The 17,757-nt window shown below is 37.7% G+C and overlaps 1 long non-coding RNA gene across 1 annotated transcript in view; it reads right to left on the bottom strand.

Moving 5' to 3' along the window:
- The window catches only part of LOC146445515 (uncharacterized), a 52,784-nt gene extending 36,214 nt beyond the window's left edge, over positions 1 to 16,570 (bottom strand). Inside the window, exon 1 of the long non-coding RNA XR_014852516.1 lies at positions 16,378 to 16,570. This is a non-coding gene — a long non-coding RNA (uncharacterized LOC146445515). The remainder of the gene's footprint in view (positions 1 to 16,377) is intronic.
- Between the last annotated feature and the right edge of the window lie 1,187 nt (positions 16,571 to 17,757).

The following is a 17,757-nucleotide window of genomic DNA, read 5'->3' on the forward strand; positions in this document are numbered from 1 at the left end:
CTGGTTTGGAGGCAGAGTTCTACTTCACCTGCTCGTGTTAAAAAGGATCAAAATGCATAAACAGCACACATCAGGAGAATGCTTTTTATCAGTACAAAGGAACAATTCAGTACATGGGGAGTGGGGAGGGATGGTGGTGAAACAGGAGTTACTCCAATTCCTTTAGAACAATACACTTCCTTGCTACTTCAAAGGTGGAAGATGATCCCCCTCGAAGGAGTTGTTAAAGACTTGCAGTTTGGTTGGCAAGAGGACAGTAAAAACCCACCTTTGCAAGTGCCTCCTCAAATTCAAAAATATGCTGTGATTATTGGCAAAGCATTTTCACTCTGTCTGTGTGTGGGTAGCAGCATGTGTGCACTATAACTTTCTCAAAATTTCAGCAAAGGAACATTTTAGGACTTTAGACCATCTCAGTTGTACTACCAGCAGCCCCAGTCCCATTAATAAAAGCATTAAAAACATGTTAGACTAAATTTGTCCTCTCTTATGGTAAGAAAAGTTAAATACAACTATTTTTTTCTCTACAGTTCATACTTAATACTACACTTATAAAAGTTACTGGAAGTATCAGCAATTAAATAGTCAAAGATTATCATGTCTGTCTAGTTATGTGATAAGGTTTATGAACAAACGCAAACTAAGATCTTTGGGTTCTTTTAACAGCAGTCACAAAAAGCCTGGAGGAGCCACAATTCCCACTAAGATAGGGCAGGGAAGTTGTTGAATGTATTAATTGTAGCACTGGTTACCTAAACCTTTTAAAAGTTCTGTTAAGTTAGAGGGTTATAAAATCACTTTTCTTTGAGGTAGAAGAATTTTATCTAAACTCTAACCGACAGCAGCTGAGAGCAGAGATTTTTGGAGATGATCTCTGAGCAACTTATGTTCTGAGGTGCTACAAATGAAAAGGAAAACAAAAGAAAAGTCCATTTTGGAATAATGCTCTCATAAGTCTGAAAAAAAATCATACCACAGTGCATCATAAGCCTTATGCTAAAAAGGAATATTAAACTGGGAATACAGGAACAGTCACCAGATATCACAGGCCACTTACTTCATCCTGCTATCACATGTTTGTTGGTTAGGCCTTTAATTAATTGGTTTAGCCTTAAATCAAGGAAACATACAAATCATTACCTTCTACTCTCAATTGATTTGCTTTTTCTCTCACCATTCCCTACTACACCTTGTACTGTCACAGGCCTTAAAAACAGATCCCAACAGTCACAAAACTCCTTCCACTTCAAACATATCTTCCAATTCCAGGAAAGCAGTAGCAAAATCTTTTTTTTTTTTCCTGCTCTTGTTCCATTAGGTTTTATTAATTCCCTTAGTTAGTGTTACTAATGTGAGGGATGCTCATTATGCATATTTATTTTGTGGTGTTGTACTGAGGCTACGATAAAGCTTGGTTTGTATCTCTCTTCACCCAAGTGAACGTTTAAGTTGTCTTTTGTGGTTTATTTGGTACCCAAGCTCCTATAAATATTTCATTAGAATATAGGATGAGAGGCATTTTGGCAACCCTCTTTAAAGTATGCTAATTATAAAGGCACTGGCAGGTGAGGAAGGGGGGGAAAAAAACAACCCTTGCAGTCATCTCAGATGTTCAGAATTCTACTTGGAAACAAATAATGCATTTTCTAAACCACAAACTGCTGCTGCTTCTTACTGTAAGATTTTAGGATCACCCACCATACTAAAGAATTTATTAAAATATTAGTGCTGGTTTCTGAGAATATTATGATAGCCTTTGAGCTTTCTACTACCAGGCAAAGCATTTGGAATTATGATCTTGCCTTTTTCAAGCCGAATACCTTAGTTTCTAAGGCCCGTTTTAAACACGATTTATTTTTCACTCATAGTAACTTTAGAGCAAGAGCTTTGTACAGACTTTGGAGCTTTGAAGAACATGTCAAAAAGTCACTTTTGGGTCAAAAATTTTCAGTAGAGAGCTTTAGACCTAATCATAACAGTTTTTTAGGTCTAGCTATTTGCTCCTTTGAATTACCTCTATAAGCATTCCACAAGCAAAATTATGTAGGCTGCTTAGTTACTGCTGCCATATAGCAAAAGATATTCCCAATTATCCCAGCATGTAGCTTGATTAACTTACTTCTCCCTGAGTTCCAAAAGAAACTAAAGATATAGGAAGTCAACCCAAAACAGCCATAGGCTTGCATCATTTATGGAAGTAAAACGGGCATGTACTCATCTAAAGGCAGCAGAGAGATGAGAAACTGAAAAGTGTCTCACTTGACTTCAATATTTCAGAAAGCGAAGTTATTTACCTTTTACTGTATATGCATCACAGAAATATTTCACCCTTTTTATATAGCCCCAGTCACTCATTTTAAAACAGGACAAAATCAGGAGGTGAAACAAGTAATTCCATAGTTTAGTTCATTATTAAACTGAAATTTAATAAAGAGCAATGTTCTTTTCCAAAACACCCATTAACTAATAGAAATGTAGTTTTAAGTTAGAGCACTTTGTACAGTGTGCAATCATCACAGATAGGCAGGTAAATGAAACCCCTGCCTCAAACTGGTATACAAATTGTGCAAAATATGTCTTAAGTAATACAACCCAAGGTTACTGTCTCATTTAACTACTTTTCTGTCTTAATGATACAAGTGAGGAAATATTTCTGTAGTCTATTACCATTTGTGATTCTATGAAGAGCAACACAGTCACAATAAAACAGGGGAAGACAAACTTGAAAAGGGTTTTCTTTTGGGACATTTTGTTGTGGAGGTTTGAAAATTGGTCCATGATCTCTAATAGTAAGTATTATTTCAGGGAAAATGGCATTTCCTAGTAAATAGCACTGGTAAATAGCAAACATTTAGGATTTCCACCCCTACAATCAACTTACAGTTAGTTTTGAGGCCATATATTAGGACTTCAGAGTGGATTCTCCAGTCAGCCACAGGATAGTTTATCTTCACATCACTACATCTCTAAGCTGAAAGCAGCTCAGCATTGCCCAGTGACAACTAAGTGCACTTCTCATCCTTCACTCCCAAATTTCAAGACCTGCTGGATATTAGAGCCTGGTGTGTGTGTTTAAGGGTGCAGTGTTGAATGCACCTAAGGAGAGACAAGAAACAAAAATAGAATTTTTGTAAACTAAACTTGTTTATATCTGTTGAGAAGCATCAGGTTCATGTCATAAGCTTAAAGACAGCAGAAATTTGATTTTCAGCTCCAAAAGCTAACCTAATCATGGGTCATGATGTATAGCACTAAAATCCCCTCTTGTTTTCTTTCCTTTTTGAAAGAATTTTTTTGGAAACATAGTTCTGACCCTCACAAATAACTTTACACCAAAATTTGCAAAGACGCAGGCCTGTCTGAAATGCTTTGAAAAAGGAAACATTTGCACTAAACTGCACTTGGATTTTTACATAGTGTAAAAATCTCAACAGCAGACAAAAATATGATGGAACTCATGAAGATTTTATCTGCTCATGGAAAATGAACTTGCTCCATCAGTACTCACATAACTTCCCAGTTACAATAAATAGGTAGAAGTAGCCCAGCCATTTTCAAAATGAAACAAGAAAGTATTAATTGCAGTTGATCCATTTAACATCCACTCTTCTGAATGTTACTGTAACTATGGGGCATTTTTGTTTCTTAAATAGACCTGAGGTAAGAGTCCAACTGCAAGACAAAAGATTTAACCTGCTGACCAGGTTTCCAATTTTGTTAAATACATAAAGGAATCAAAGAGAAACTCCAAAAAGTCAAAAGATTTAACCATCAGCATATACTGCAAACAAAACTGTCTCAACCTAGGGAATTTTTTACGCGGTTTAATTTGCTCACCCCATCTCCCTTAAATCCCTCCATCCAGGAGGACTGGCACAATGTTCCTGCTCAAGCATACCCCAAGAAAAACTTGGTCATTTCCCTGAAGTCTGAGGGGGAAAAAAGTACCTTTCACTGTCTAACAAAGGAAAGGAGTTTTAACTTTTATGAGCTGAAAGAAGGACTGGGAGAGAAAGTGTGCACAGCAGCTTTTTTTTTGACTGCAGCCACAGTATAAATATTTTACAACTGAAAGGAAAGACTGCTTGGTATTTTGTTAGTTTATCCTATAGTTCCTAACAGTTGAAATACCTCAAGTCTTGCTAGTTGGGATCCCAACCTCACTTATTTTCTTGTTATTGTTATGTCATACACAGCAAATACAGTGCATATGATAGTATTTCCTTTTGTAAATTGCTGTGTACCAGGATGCCTGCAAAACATCCCTGCACATATTGAGACAATTTTCAGAAGCCATTATCCACAGCCATTTCACTGCAGACATACCAGTAGATCATCTCTTTTTCTGCCATAGTTGAAACAGTTCTAGTGATGTCAGTATATAATGGAAGAGCTATATTTTTTGGTGAAATAATAACTATAAAAATACGTACAGATTCATACAGATTGATATCAGTTTGATGAACGTTTATCTATGCAGGTGGACAAAAGTAAAAAGAAATTTATTAGTGCTACTCATTCTTAAGAGAAATAATATGTAAGAAATAAGCTAATATCATAGATAGTTAAGGTATTAAATCTATCAATTTCAAGAAGCAAGTTGATCTGCTTGGATAACTCCAAGTACACAAAGAAGACTCCAAATCCTGTTTCTCAATAACAAAGAAAAAAAAAAAGTCAGAGTAACATACTCAGTATGGAGTTGGAAAAATAAAGTTTCTGATGTGCTCTTGTTAAGATCTACAATACTATTTAACACACTATAATTTAAGTTCAAACACAGTCTGTGAAGAGGATTATTATCCCACTGTTTCTGCCATGGATTCTTAATGGCCACTTCTTCCCAGACTTGAAGATTCTTTCAAGATAAGATAACAACTTGATAAATACTGTTCAGCTGCAGTCTCATCTCTTCCATTTCCAGCTTTTTTGTAATATAGCTGTAGAAAATTTTCACCTCACCATGTGATATCACCAGTTCCATAAACCTACACTTCCCACAGTGGTTCCTTACAATTTGCAAAAGTCTGACTGAAAAATAGAGACCAGTGAGGGCAATCACAGCTCTGTGTAACAACATGCCACCTTTACGATGAGCGAAAGGTCAGACTTAACCCCAGGACCCCAAGAGTGACATTATACCACGACAGAACACATTTCTGCCTGTTCAGAGTCTCTCTGGAGCTTTTACAGCAAAAGACAGGGCAAACTCGTGGGCTTGTGGAGCTGTCTGTGAATGTGACAGATGAAGCACTGTCCTAGCAGTGAGCCCAGTAATAAAAATCAGGGTCAAGGCTTTCCTTTCAGCCCTTGCCAGCTGAAGATGATCAGCCACAACCAACAAGCCCAGAAAGCCTGAGAGACATTGATGCCATGGGCAAGGCAGCAGGGGTTATTATATGGGGCAATGAGGCAGGTCACCTACAGTAGATCAGACCTATATCTTTATCTATTCATAAAATGGCAACAAATCCCATACAAGGAATAATTTTTCTCCACCACGCTATTATTTTCCATGCATCCAATATGACTCAACAGGGAGTCTAATATCCAAGGTGGACAATTTCTCTCCCATTGTTGAACCAAATTAAATATGACTGTACAAAATATTTGAATATGATGCTCACTTGTGCTTTCTGAAATCAAGACAAACCTTTTATTTGAAAATATTTGTTTCCTTTGAATATTTGTTGATTTTTACTTTTGAGTTTTCCGTCTACTTTTAATGAAGTATCACATTGGAGCAAGTGCTAGATTTGACAACTAAAAATAGGATTCTCACTTTGTTTTCCAGCAAACTTCTGAGCAAGAGAGGAACAAGCCTGCTGGTCAGCAACAGCATCTCACTTGGACACTATTGCTAGTGCCAAATACAGATTTTGGGCACAGCTTCATCAGGCAGGAAAGAAACACCTTTTCCCTTTGTGAAATATTCATTCCTATATGGTGGTCAAAGCAAAAAAGGAAGGCTTTTAGTAAAGTTAGACCAACCTTAAAGTTTTCAGGTTTGGTACATCATAAAAGGAAAGTAAGGGAAGCTTAAATTCAGAGGGTTATTAAAAGATCTAAGAAATCCTGCTGGCTCAACTTCTATAGCACTATTAATAAAGATGCTTTTGTAGGTAAGATAAAGAAAAAAAGATTAAAAGGAGCAAAGGATGAGGGGATGATTTTAAACCGCATGTAAAAGGTGAAACTTTTTCTCTGAATACTATCATATTAAAGGCCATTTTACTAATATTAGCTGTGATGATGTAAAATCTGATTTTCTGATTGTCAGAAAGTGACTTCTGGTACATATTTAATTTTGTTCTTAAAGATGGATTTGCTTTGCACTGTCAGATGCACAGTTAATCAAATATAAAATGTGAAAACACTTTCCCCAGTTTCCCAATTTCTTTACCAGGTCTGGATAAATTTGGTTTGCTAATGTTTTAAGCACACACAAGATAAATCCTGAGCTGTAATTTTCAAATTAATCTAAATGTCAAGGCTCTCTGCTTGTTAGTCAATGAGTGGAGTATTTTTAGTGTTGTTACATGTCCAATCTAAACTCTTCAAATAAGTACCTACAATTTTTTAATATTAAAAGGGTGACTGATCAGAGCCCTATTTTAGTCCTGTAGGGTCTGGCAATGTCTTTGTCATCTGCCTTTGTCTGAAAGGCATCAGTTGTCCCATGTTCTTTCAGCAGGTAATTCTTGCTTCTCTGCTCATTTTCTTGATCTCCTACCAAGGACATTTGATTGTGTTTTAAACATGAAGACTAAATCACCCTCAGCTTTCAAAAACACACCTCAGTTCTGAGAGCCATTTTATTGTGCACTACTGCAAAGAAACTAGAGGGAGAATAGAAAGCAATGCTACATTTCTGCAGAGACTTCTTTTTCCCCTGCCCCACTTTTTTTACAACTTGCAGGAAGTCTTATGCAACAGCTAGGATAAAAGACATAAATAAGCCAATGCTGAGCAAAACAGAAAAACATGACTCAGTGACAAGTTTACACAAAACAACAAAATCAGCAAAAAAAAGTAGCTACAGAGTGTAACACCAAAGCCAGAAGTTATGCACATTTAACCACAAGCCTCAATTTACTGCAGTCATCTCGCGTTTTCCTGCAAGCAGACAGAAGCATCCAATTCACCTAAAATTGACCTTTTACTGCAGAAAATGATGGTTTGATTAACTCTGGCTGAGTTGGTAAGTGCCTCACTTAGGGGCTAGAGATTGTTGTAGCTCCCAGCTCACTCTCTGCTCTCAGTGGGAAAGTGAATTTGAAGGACCAAGGCACAGCAGCTCCTGCCTTGACTGCTCCACCAGCACATGACAGAAGGGTGCTACCATTTTAGGGACAGAAAATAAAACCACTGCACAAAGCAACAACCCCTACACCATGCCAGTACTGCCAAAGTCAAGCTTGCAAATGGAAAAAGAAAACTATACATAAATAGGATATTGGCTAATAGAATTAGGCCAAGGATAGCAATGTGAAAATTAGGAAAGCACTGTGACGTAAGTAATGCATATTTGCCCTGCTTTTGGAAGCTGTTTTCAGCATCCAACCTTATGAAAATCTGACTTTACCTCTTATTGGATTGACACCTGTTGTGCTGGTTTGGGCTGAGCTTGAGTTAGTTTTTTCTACAGTGGCTGTGTTTCAGATTTCTGCTGAAACAGCACAAATTCATAATACAGAGATGTTTCTGTTATTGCTGAGCAGGGCTTGAACTGAGCAGAGGTCTCTTCTACTTCTCCCACTGCCATGCTGTGAGGAGGCTGGGGGTGCTTGGGAGGAAACACAGCCAGGACAGGTGACCCAAACTGACCAGAAAGATACTGCAGGCCACATGACATCCTGCTCACTGTATGAAGTGGGGGAAATCAGGGGATGTTTGGAGTCATGGCATTCATCTTCTAAATTAACCATGACATGTAATAGGACCTTGCTCTCCTGGGGCTGGTGATGCCCACAAGAAGCAGAGATTTCATCCCCTGCTTTGCTTTGTGTATGACTTCTGCTTTCCCTATTAAATTGCCTATCTCAAATCACCAGTTTTCCAGCTTTTAGCCCCTGAATTTTCTCCCTGATCCCACTCTAGGGGGAGTGAGTGAATGGCTGCCTGGGGCTAAACCACACCACCTGTCCAGGCTCCTGGTGTTTCCCCTAATTTCCCCTTTTACTACCTGCAGTAAATCTGAGTGAGACACAAGGGAATGCAGGACAGACTGCTGTCATCATGTAGAGAATTATCTGTTTTACAGCAATAGAGTTAAAATCCCCCAGCCCTAAAATGATCCAGTTTTTCTCTTGGAAACAGGTAAAGTACTGAGCTTCATCAGAGCAGATAAAAATAGGAAAGAATAAATAAGAATTATTTTTAATCAGATGGGTTGTTAATATGTATTTTAGAATACTAAAATTAAGACAAGAACTCTACGAAGTAGCTATAAGGGTATTGCAAAAAATATTCTCTCATTCAGTTCTAGACAACTTTAGCTTAATAAAATTTTCATGTGTTCTGATCTTCTTGGACTCACTGACTAAGCACTTACATAAATAAAATTCCAGAGGATTAGGTTTTAGAGGTAGAATCTTTATTCCACTAAAAATCCTAGGCTAGAGCATCCTATGCTACAAAGCAAAGGATCATTTTTATAAATTTAAATCACAGTAACTAGGAATTATAACTGTCTAAGCCTAAGAGGAGCTAGGAGCACTTTATCCAAATGATCTCTTTCTTGCAAAATCCCATTGAATCTCTCATGTACCTTTGTAGTGTCATATCTAACATTAGTAGAAAGTGAATATCAAACTAGACATGAGTTTTATAAAACACATGTACAAGAGAAGCTCTTACAAGCCTTTTTAAGTCAGTATGTAGCAGCTCTGGCAATGGAGGGTCTTCTAAAGCAGAATTACAACCTTCATGGATTAATGAAGCAACAGAAACCTTCAGGAAGGATGATTTCTACAGGCTATTTTTGTAGTGTGTATGCAAAGGAAGGAAGTGGAAGGAAAACACAAATGGACTTAAGCATATTGGTTTACCAAAAATGAAAAAAAACAGACTAAATATAGTAAAAAAAGAAAGAAGATGCCATTTTTAGAGAAACTAAACTGAAAATGCAGGTTAGATGAAGATTTCTCTTAGACGACACCTAGGGAGAGTAAAAACAAACAAGCATTCCTTCTTCAGCATCTCCCATGATTTTCCTGCTATTTGCCCTCCAAACATCTTGCTATAACTTACAGACTTTGGGCAAGTCCTCTGTTGTCACAGAAAAAGGTTCCCTTCCACTGCCTGTTACTGCTACACTATAGGCAGTGAAAAACACTTGTGTTCCATGAACTGCCACAGTGTCCTGGCCACTTCTGACATGCTTTAGCAGGGTAGGTTAGGGTTTCTTCTTTTTGGTTTGTTTCTTCTTTCTATTAAATAAATATTAGGCAGTATTTCTACATGCCACTGACATTTTTTAAAAAATACAGCCATACAAATTCAGATCAAACAGGAAAAGCATGTTATTCCTCTTTGCTTCAAGAGGCATGGAAGCCCCACTTCAAATGAGACATTCCCAAGGTCAGCAATCTGAAATGGTTTACACACTCATCCTCTGCTTTATATTTAACATTTTACTCCTCTGTTATCCTGCAGAATTATTTTGAAAGGACTAAGAGATTGATTAGTCTGTGTGTTGTCAATATTGATTTTCAAAATATGCTACTTCATGATTCTACAACAAACTTAACAGATTTATTCCTGGCTTTTTCATGAACAACCATCCTTAATTTAGCTCTAAACAGAAGTTTCATATATTTGAAATACTGCTAGAGCTTCCTTTGGTGTTTGTACCTGCCCTCTGCTTTAAGCTGTTTAATAACCTGAGGCCTTTTGAAACCACAGCTCTGTCTTTAAGCGCTAAATAAGTGTTTGATGTGTTTGGTTTGGGGTTTCCCTCCACTCCCTCTGCCTATGCACTGACATTTGGCCTTAGGCCACAGAGTAAAAGCAAGTGTATTAAGCTGCAACTCAGAGGATATGGGGAAAAAAGAATAAAATCTCTCATCTAGAACATAGAACCACCCCAAAAGAGGCATGAAGATGTTTTTCTTCCAAGACACGTGAATTTTTTTATTATATAAAATCATTAGTAATTGGGGGGGAATGTTTATAAAAAACATTCCTAAGTGTACATCTCCTTTAAATGAGCCCAGTATTTTAAATGAAGTCCTGCAAATACAGGTAGGTGATGTGAAATTTTATCACTGCCACTTTGTCAGCTAGATGCCTCAAATTTCTGTTCTGTTGCATGTTGTAAAGAGTGGTATTAAAAAGCATGTCTGGGCATATTTTTGCTAGATTTTAAAGACCAGAAGTAACAGAAAAAAGTAAATAAAAGTGTACAATACAAAAGGAAGGAAAAACCTCCATAAAAAAACCAAGCTCACTTCCACTGTGCTGACCTGCAAAATATGAATCATCTGGTTAGTCTTGAATACAAGATGCAGTTTAGGAATAAGACTAACTGCAAATGTCAGAACACCACAGATGAAAACATTTTGATAGACCAATAAACACATTCAGGACCTTATGCTGTGGTTAATTTTAGCAATTTTGCTTCAGTCAGAAGCAGCACTTGGTTTACAAACATTTAGTAGGTCAAGTATGAAGTGTCCTTTGGAAAATTCTGTGTAGAACATTTTAATAATAAACTAAACATTTGTCCTAATCTTATTCTAAATAAACACACAAAGACAACATAATCCTTCAGAATTAACCTTTGATCAAATACAAGTACTCAGTAAAAAAGGAGTAGCTCTTTCTCAGCTCATTTTCTTTGCCTTAGGATATTACTTAGCAGGTTTTTTAAATTTAGTTTAGACTCAAAGACACATCCAAGCTCTTCTCTATAAGAACACACCAAGGAGTATCCCCCATTCTTCAGCCCAAAAACAGCCGAACGAGCACAGATTTGTGCCCTAAAAACCTTAGGTGCCAAAAGTTGTTCCTGATATACCACCACAGATGTCTCCATGCCTGACTTTAGTCTCCATGATGACTTTAGTCACTACAACGAATATTTCTGAATGGAATTGATCATGTTTAGAGGGAATTTCACACACAAGAGGTCGCTGAAATTGGGGGGAAAGAAGTGGTGAAGTGGCACAGATTAGAGGGGTTTTTTTTCAGAGCAGGCCAGAAACAAAGTTTCTCAAATAAGAGCAGAACAGCAGCCAAACCCCAAATAGTGGTGCTACAAGCCTTTTCTAAGATGATTATGATTATCACCTTTCTTTCCAAATGTCAACAGAATAAAATCAGAAAAGAAGGAATTTTCAGGGTTTACGCCACTTCTCATTTTATTTTTCAATTTCCTTGTGTTAATACAGCTATGGAGATCCACCCTTCCAGGAAGCAGACAATAGGGGCTCAAGCAAAATGCCATCTCCCATTGCTGCTGAAAGCTGCGATGTGTGTGCACCTCATCTCATTACAGGAGCAGATGGGGAGGCTTATTCCAGTTCCTGGAAGCCTGATTACAGAGGTGGCATGCAGGGAAAGCTAATCAGAGGATCCTTTCCACTAAGTGAATCCTGGAGTATGGTTGACAATAGACTGAGATCAGCAGCACAGGGATAGACTTCCAGAAGCTTTTCTGCTAATAATGACAATCTGTGGCTTATAAAGCAGAAGTGTACTAAAAATACTGAAGAGATTAACTGAAAGAGAGGAAATATTAACTGTGAACTCCATGGCTTGTCTCAATAAGTGTCAAAACCTCAAAGCTATTGAAACATTGTTTTTTGCATTTAATATTTACAATGCTGTGATAGTAGCAATGAGATAATTATAGCACTTATGCTACCAAGGCCATGATTCACCAAAGCCAAGCACCAAGTCATTATTTCTGTCATTGCACTAGAAGGGGTGAGGAGGGCTAAAGGGAAGAGGAGAGCAATGTAAGCTTTTTACTTTGATATGTTCTTTACAGAAGCAGGATATTTGTTTCCAACACAAAGCACTTTGCATCTTGTGCAACTGCATTACCATGGCGTTTTTTCTGCCTCCACTAGCTTGTTTTTTTTTTTTCCTCTATATATCCTGTTAATGACCAACTCAAAAGATGAACACAAGCAAGAAGGCAGCTCATGAAGGGCACAGTCAAGATGGCAATTTGTGAAGTGCCCCAGATTTTGACCCTGGGATACTGAAGGCCCTATGGAACATAATTAGCTGGTTTATGGTGATAATGCACACTATTACCACTTCTCATGGGGTGAAGCTAACCATGCCACATGGCATTGCTTTGGGAGTTGTCATAGGGCATCTATGCTACCTCTGAAGTTATATGGGAAGCCATTTTCCAAACATCATCCCCACCTTTCAGAGCTACCTGAAAAACTACTGAAGTCAAAACATTGCTAAGATTGTGCTGTGAGATCTCTTTAAAAGTATTTTTGCACAGATGAATCAAGCAATACATAGGTAGCTTGATAAATTAACCAGTACTTTCTGTTGACCATAACTGTCCAAAAATTTAACCTATGTATCAATTTAGCAACAGTCTGAAATAATCTATCTTTAAGAAAGCATCGTCTCAACTAATTGGAAGTAAAATATTCCCCTTAATGGTGCCTGAATGATGTCCCAGAAAATAGATAAGAAACTTTACTACTTGTAAACCCAAGGTGATGAAGTCCCTCTCCTCTTCTTAATTGCTATGCTGAAAAATGTCAAGTACAGTAGTAGGCTGTAAGATGCATGAGGAAATTTTCTAGTGACATTAGGTGCTGTTAAAACTCCAAAGCAAGTACTGTTCCATTTTTGGCCACCGTGATTCAACAAAAAGACAAAACTTTTGGGATTGGAGGGGGAAAAAATTTAAGAGGAGCAACAGGCATGATCAAGGTTGAAAGGAAATTATAGAGTTGGGTCTAACAGACTGAAGGAAAATGTGTGTAACAGCTTTTCTATCTTTTAAACTTTAAATTATTAATTAGTAGAGAACAAACATTTCTTCACATCTGATGAAGATAAGGAAAGCAGTAGTGGGTTTAATAGCAGCAAGGGACTTTCAGGTGAAGTACATAGCACTACAGATGGCTAAGTAGTGGAGGAGATTGCCTAGGGAGGCAGCCAAATTTCCATTATTATATTTAGAACAAGCTAGATAAATATTCATCAGGAAAAACATAGGAAGAGCCAATTCTACCTAGGGGCTGAAAGTGAAAAGTGACCTCCTCAACATTTCTTCCAAGTTGATTTTGCAGGATTTCTGCTAGGATTCTTTGCTATCTGGCCTTCTCAGACCCCAGCAAGCTCCCTGCTTGAATGCACAACAGGTTTTCACTGTTATCCAGATGAGAAACTCCCAATTGACTCGGGTGGTGCCATGCTGAGATGCCAGAAGTTTGCTGGCAAGTCAGCACTATCAGTGGAAAATCCTTTGAGAGTTCTGCAGTCGTACAAGATTTAAAAGCTTGAATTTATGGACATAGTTGTCCAATGGTAAAAGTGGACTTGCTGTGTTTACAGAACTTCAACGTGCTTTTCAACGAAGCACAAAAGGCCCATTTCAGGCCACTCATCCTCATTTATAAAGCAATTTAATTCAAATCAACTTTATATTAGTAATGTATGTTCCATATGCTCAACTGGATGGGACTTTGTTAGTATTGAGTTTGTTTCTAATCATACAGATAGAAGTAATTGCATCACATACGAAGAACATTGTGCCACACTGGATCACCAACAGAACTCCATTAGGGCTTCCATAACATTCCTTACTACTTTTATTATCCTCTTACAGGTATTCTACACAGAAAAATGTATAATTACTTCCAAATCTGTTTTTGTTTTCACAGTCCTTCATTGCCTGCACTAGATGACAATTTTCTCAGGAGCAAAAATGAAAAAGCAATATAAACCTTCCTTAAGAAACCAGAACATCACAAATCCCACAGTTCTTGAAGTGCAAACTTCATCTCCTCACTTGGTAATTAAGTACATAAATCAGGATTAATACATTAAAAAAGTAATGACCTGAAATACTGAAGAAACACTTTTCATGTTTTCCAGCTGTGAAGTGAATGGCCAAATTACACAATTCCAAACACTTGTGCTGCTTAATGCATTGCTTTAAAAAGCAGTAATAGATAGTAGCTAATCAGGCCATGGAACATAAACAATTTTTTAAAATCCTGGCTATGATCTTGAATTCCATTTTGTGCACTTTTGAAAAGACTCAAAACAAATTAATCCATCCACATATACTCCAAATCCCTGAGAAAAACTTGGAGAAAATTTTACTGGTATTCTCATAAAAAGATCTGACTCTGAAGAGGAGCCTCACCTCAAGGAAGCCAAACACATGAAAGGCTTAAGTGCTTTAACCTTTGGTTGAAAGAATGTCTGTCTGGAGCTTTATTCTCTAGCAGGAAAATAGGCTAAAAAGAAGCTTCCAATATATTGAAAGCTGGTAATTATGAGTTAAGAGGTCAAGACAAAAATTATCAAATTACAATAAGTTACAAGAAGTTCTCAAAGATGTGCAGAGTATTTATAGACACAGATCAACAAGGATAGCTTAAGATATGAACTCTTATGACTCATAAGGGTAATCACATTAGCTAAAAGAAATCATTACTCTGTGGGGTAATTCAGCTTGGCCAGAATGCTACACTGTTGTGGCAAACAGGGCTTCCAATACCCAAACTACCTCACAGCAACCAAACCTGGGCATTTCTACATGGTGCAATTTTATGCCATAGAAATGTGTCTTAAATGAGCATGAGTCACATAGCCTAGCAACAGGAAACACAAGAGAGGATACTTCTTAGCATGGAAGTTGTAGGAGGATTAAAAAAAACAAAACAAAACAAAAAACACCCAACATGACTAACAGAGAAGACAAAATAAGAGGACAGACAAAAGAAAAAAACTGGAGCATATTGCCTGTGAAAGAGTCACAAGTTGAACTGTATTTAGAAAATTGAAATCAGAATTAGAACAGCCTTTCAGTAAGAATGGAGGGGAGCAAATAAAGATGTTAGCCATTTTAGAAGACTACTCCAAATTAATAGCTTTAATGCTGGTCACATACCAGCTGACACCTTCACTTGGATAGGCACAGAAGTGATGGGTTCTCCAAATGATAAGAAAAGACGAAATATAAATTTGAAAGCGATTCCTACTGAACGAGATAATGTATGAAGGCAGGAAGGAGTAAAATAAAAAAAAAAGTATAATTTCACAGCTTTGTGTAACAAGTATAAAATAACCAAAAAAACCCCCAAACAACCACAACAAAATACACAAAACAACAAGAAAAAACATCCAGAACAGTAGAAGATATTTGATACCTCACTAAGTGTGGAGCTTTGTACTGGTAAAAAACTTCATCTGCCATAGTGGAGACTTTTCAGTAAATTAACTAGTCTTAATGGAAGTTCAGGGTATTTACTACATTGCAGAATACAGCCAAACTGAATGCCACCACGGAATTTTCTCATCTTTATTTGCAGTATGTCAACTGAAAAATGTTTATCATAATTTTCACTGGGAAAAAGTCCATCAATAATTTCAGAAGAAATAAAGTATTGCTGGTGAAACAGACAGGTTCCTCCCTTTTCAGAGAGTTTTCCGTTCATCTCCTCCATGCTAAAGTTGGCACATCACAAAGTGACAGATGAATTTTATGAGGATTGATTCATGCCAGTCTCTGAAGAGTAATTAAGTTCAATAAAGGCCTGTCAATATCATTTGGTATCAGTTGTCACTTTATATCATGTATAAAAGGTGCAGATGCACACAGAGACGGACAAAAACCACAAGGACAGAAAGTGCATTTCAGCTAGGAGAGAAAGGTGGGAAATATTAAACACTTATTAGGACTGAAGTCACTGCCTCACCTTAGATGTGAAGCACCCCTAAAGGCCAATCCTCAGTCAACAGCAAAAAGCACAACAAATCTCAAGGTAAAAGTTTACAACTCATTACTTTGCTCTTTTCAAAGGACATACATCCCATGCTCACCCATCTGCAGATCCAAACCCTACAGAACTTCTTAAGGCATCGAAGAGGATAAGAAAAAGAAAACATATAAAAGGAATAATGGTCCTCTTTTCCCTCAAGTGAGCATATGGTCTGATGCTTAACACAGGCACCTCTGTGATGAGAGCCATAAGCCCAAATTCACACTCCAAGCTTGAGGCTAGTTATCCCATCTCCTGCAGGAAGGGTTTTGAATAAGAAGCCTGGAGATAAAAAGCAACAGCAACAACCTCTTCAAAACTGTTTTGAAAGCAAGAAGAGCACACAATTCTGCCAGCAAGCCAGAGAGTCTATGCAGTTAAAAAGCACATAAACACTTACATCAAGATGAAGCTGGGCTGCAGGCCACTGGTAGCAGAACTCCATGAGCTTTAATCCCAGCAAGAACTCCCAGGGAAGAGAGATGAACCTTAACCCACTGCCTTTGCTTTATAGCACTTGTCCATTAAACAATCCCACCGAGATGAAGTCAGAGACTGTTCTGGAAAAGGCTGCCTGTGAAAGTGCTCCACCCTTCCCCTGAGTTTTAATTCACACTCTCTGATTAACGCAGCTGTGCCTGAAGCTGAGGACTACGTGGCCTAGTGGGGAACACCTGTCCTTTCAAGGTTAAATGAGTTAATTGAACATGAGAAACTCAAACTGCGAGAGGCAAAGCTCATGCCAGGAAGTTAAGAAAAGAGAGGACATGCTAAGTTAAAAAAAAAGGCTTTACATGTGGAAACATAGTAGGGCCTCTAGGATACACAGACCTGAACACTGAACAAAATAGTAGGTGCCCAAAAACAGAGTTAAGGGGGTTTTTGTTCCATTTGAAGTTTCAGAGCAGGAACAGTGGGTGCTGATAAAGAATAGCTGATAGCTAGGAGACTTTGGTATGCAGCAGGTGATCCAAGAGGAAAAATGAGAATAGGTTTCAGGTGTTGGAGAAAGGAGTGATGTCTCTGTGAAATACAGTGGAAGTTGGGTGATGAGTTTTTTCCACGGGCTGCTAGATGGCTCACTCATACTAACTGGCATGACAGACAGAAGCTAAATACTCTTAAAATCCTGCTGTTAAGTGCCTAACTCCCTTATGTCCCTTTTTTTTCTTTCCTACCTCAGAACAGATCTCCTGGCCAAATTGTGATTGGGCCCAGATGTACAATCTGAATTGGAATTACTTGATTATGTATGATATTCATCTCATAATGAACCATTACTCACCATTTTATATTCTCATATTCCTATCAATGATCTAGAGAAGAGAGGTTTATCTACATCCTGTCCATTTCATTTAGGATGTAGTTCTCGAGCTTTCATTTGCAGATCACTGGAGGCACAAAAAGTAGTTCTTTGTTTTTTTAAGGAAATCATTGTTCTGTATATAGTGAGGTTTTTTAGGAGTCATACTTCAGTAATGACTTTTAGAAGTTTTTAGGTGATTTCATGACCAATTAATCTGAAATCCCTGTACAGTTTCTTTTTTCCTGTGCTTGGAATAGCAGCTCTGCATCTGTTGCTGGTAACTTTAGAGTGATTATTCAGCTTTGACGGCAATTTACAAACAGTAGCAAATAAAATAACAGAGGCCAAAGTGAAATGAAAAAGACAGGTTTGATCTGTGACATTTTCAGCCTGTAGGGGAGACTACTATTAGTAAATGCAAAAACTAGTGGCCCAGAAAGTGGAAAAATACATATAGAAAGAGGCAAGCATCAT

The sequence above is a fragment of the Lichenostomus cassidix genome, chromosome 1 (assembly GCF_008360975.1).
Source record: "Lichenostomus cassidix isolate B80296 chromosome 1, HeHo_3.0, whole genome shotgun sequence".
In the NCBI taxonomy this organism is placed as follows: domain Eukaryota; kingdom Metazoa; phylum Chordata; class Aves; order Passeriformes; family Meliphagidae; genus Lichenostomus; species Lichenostomus cassidix.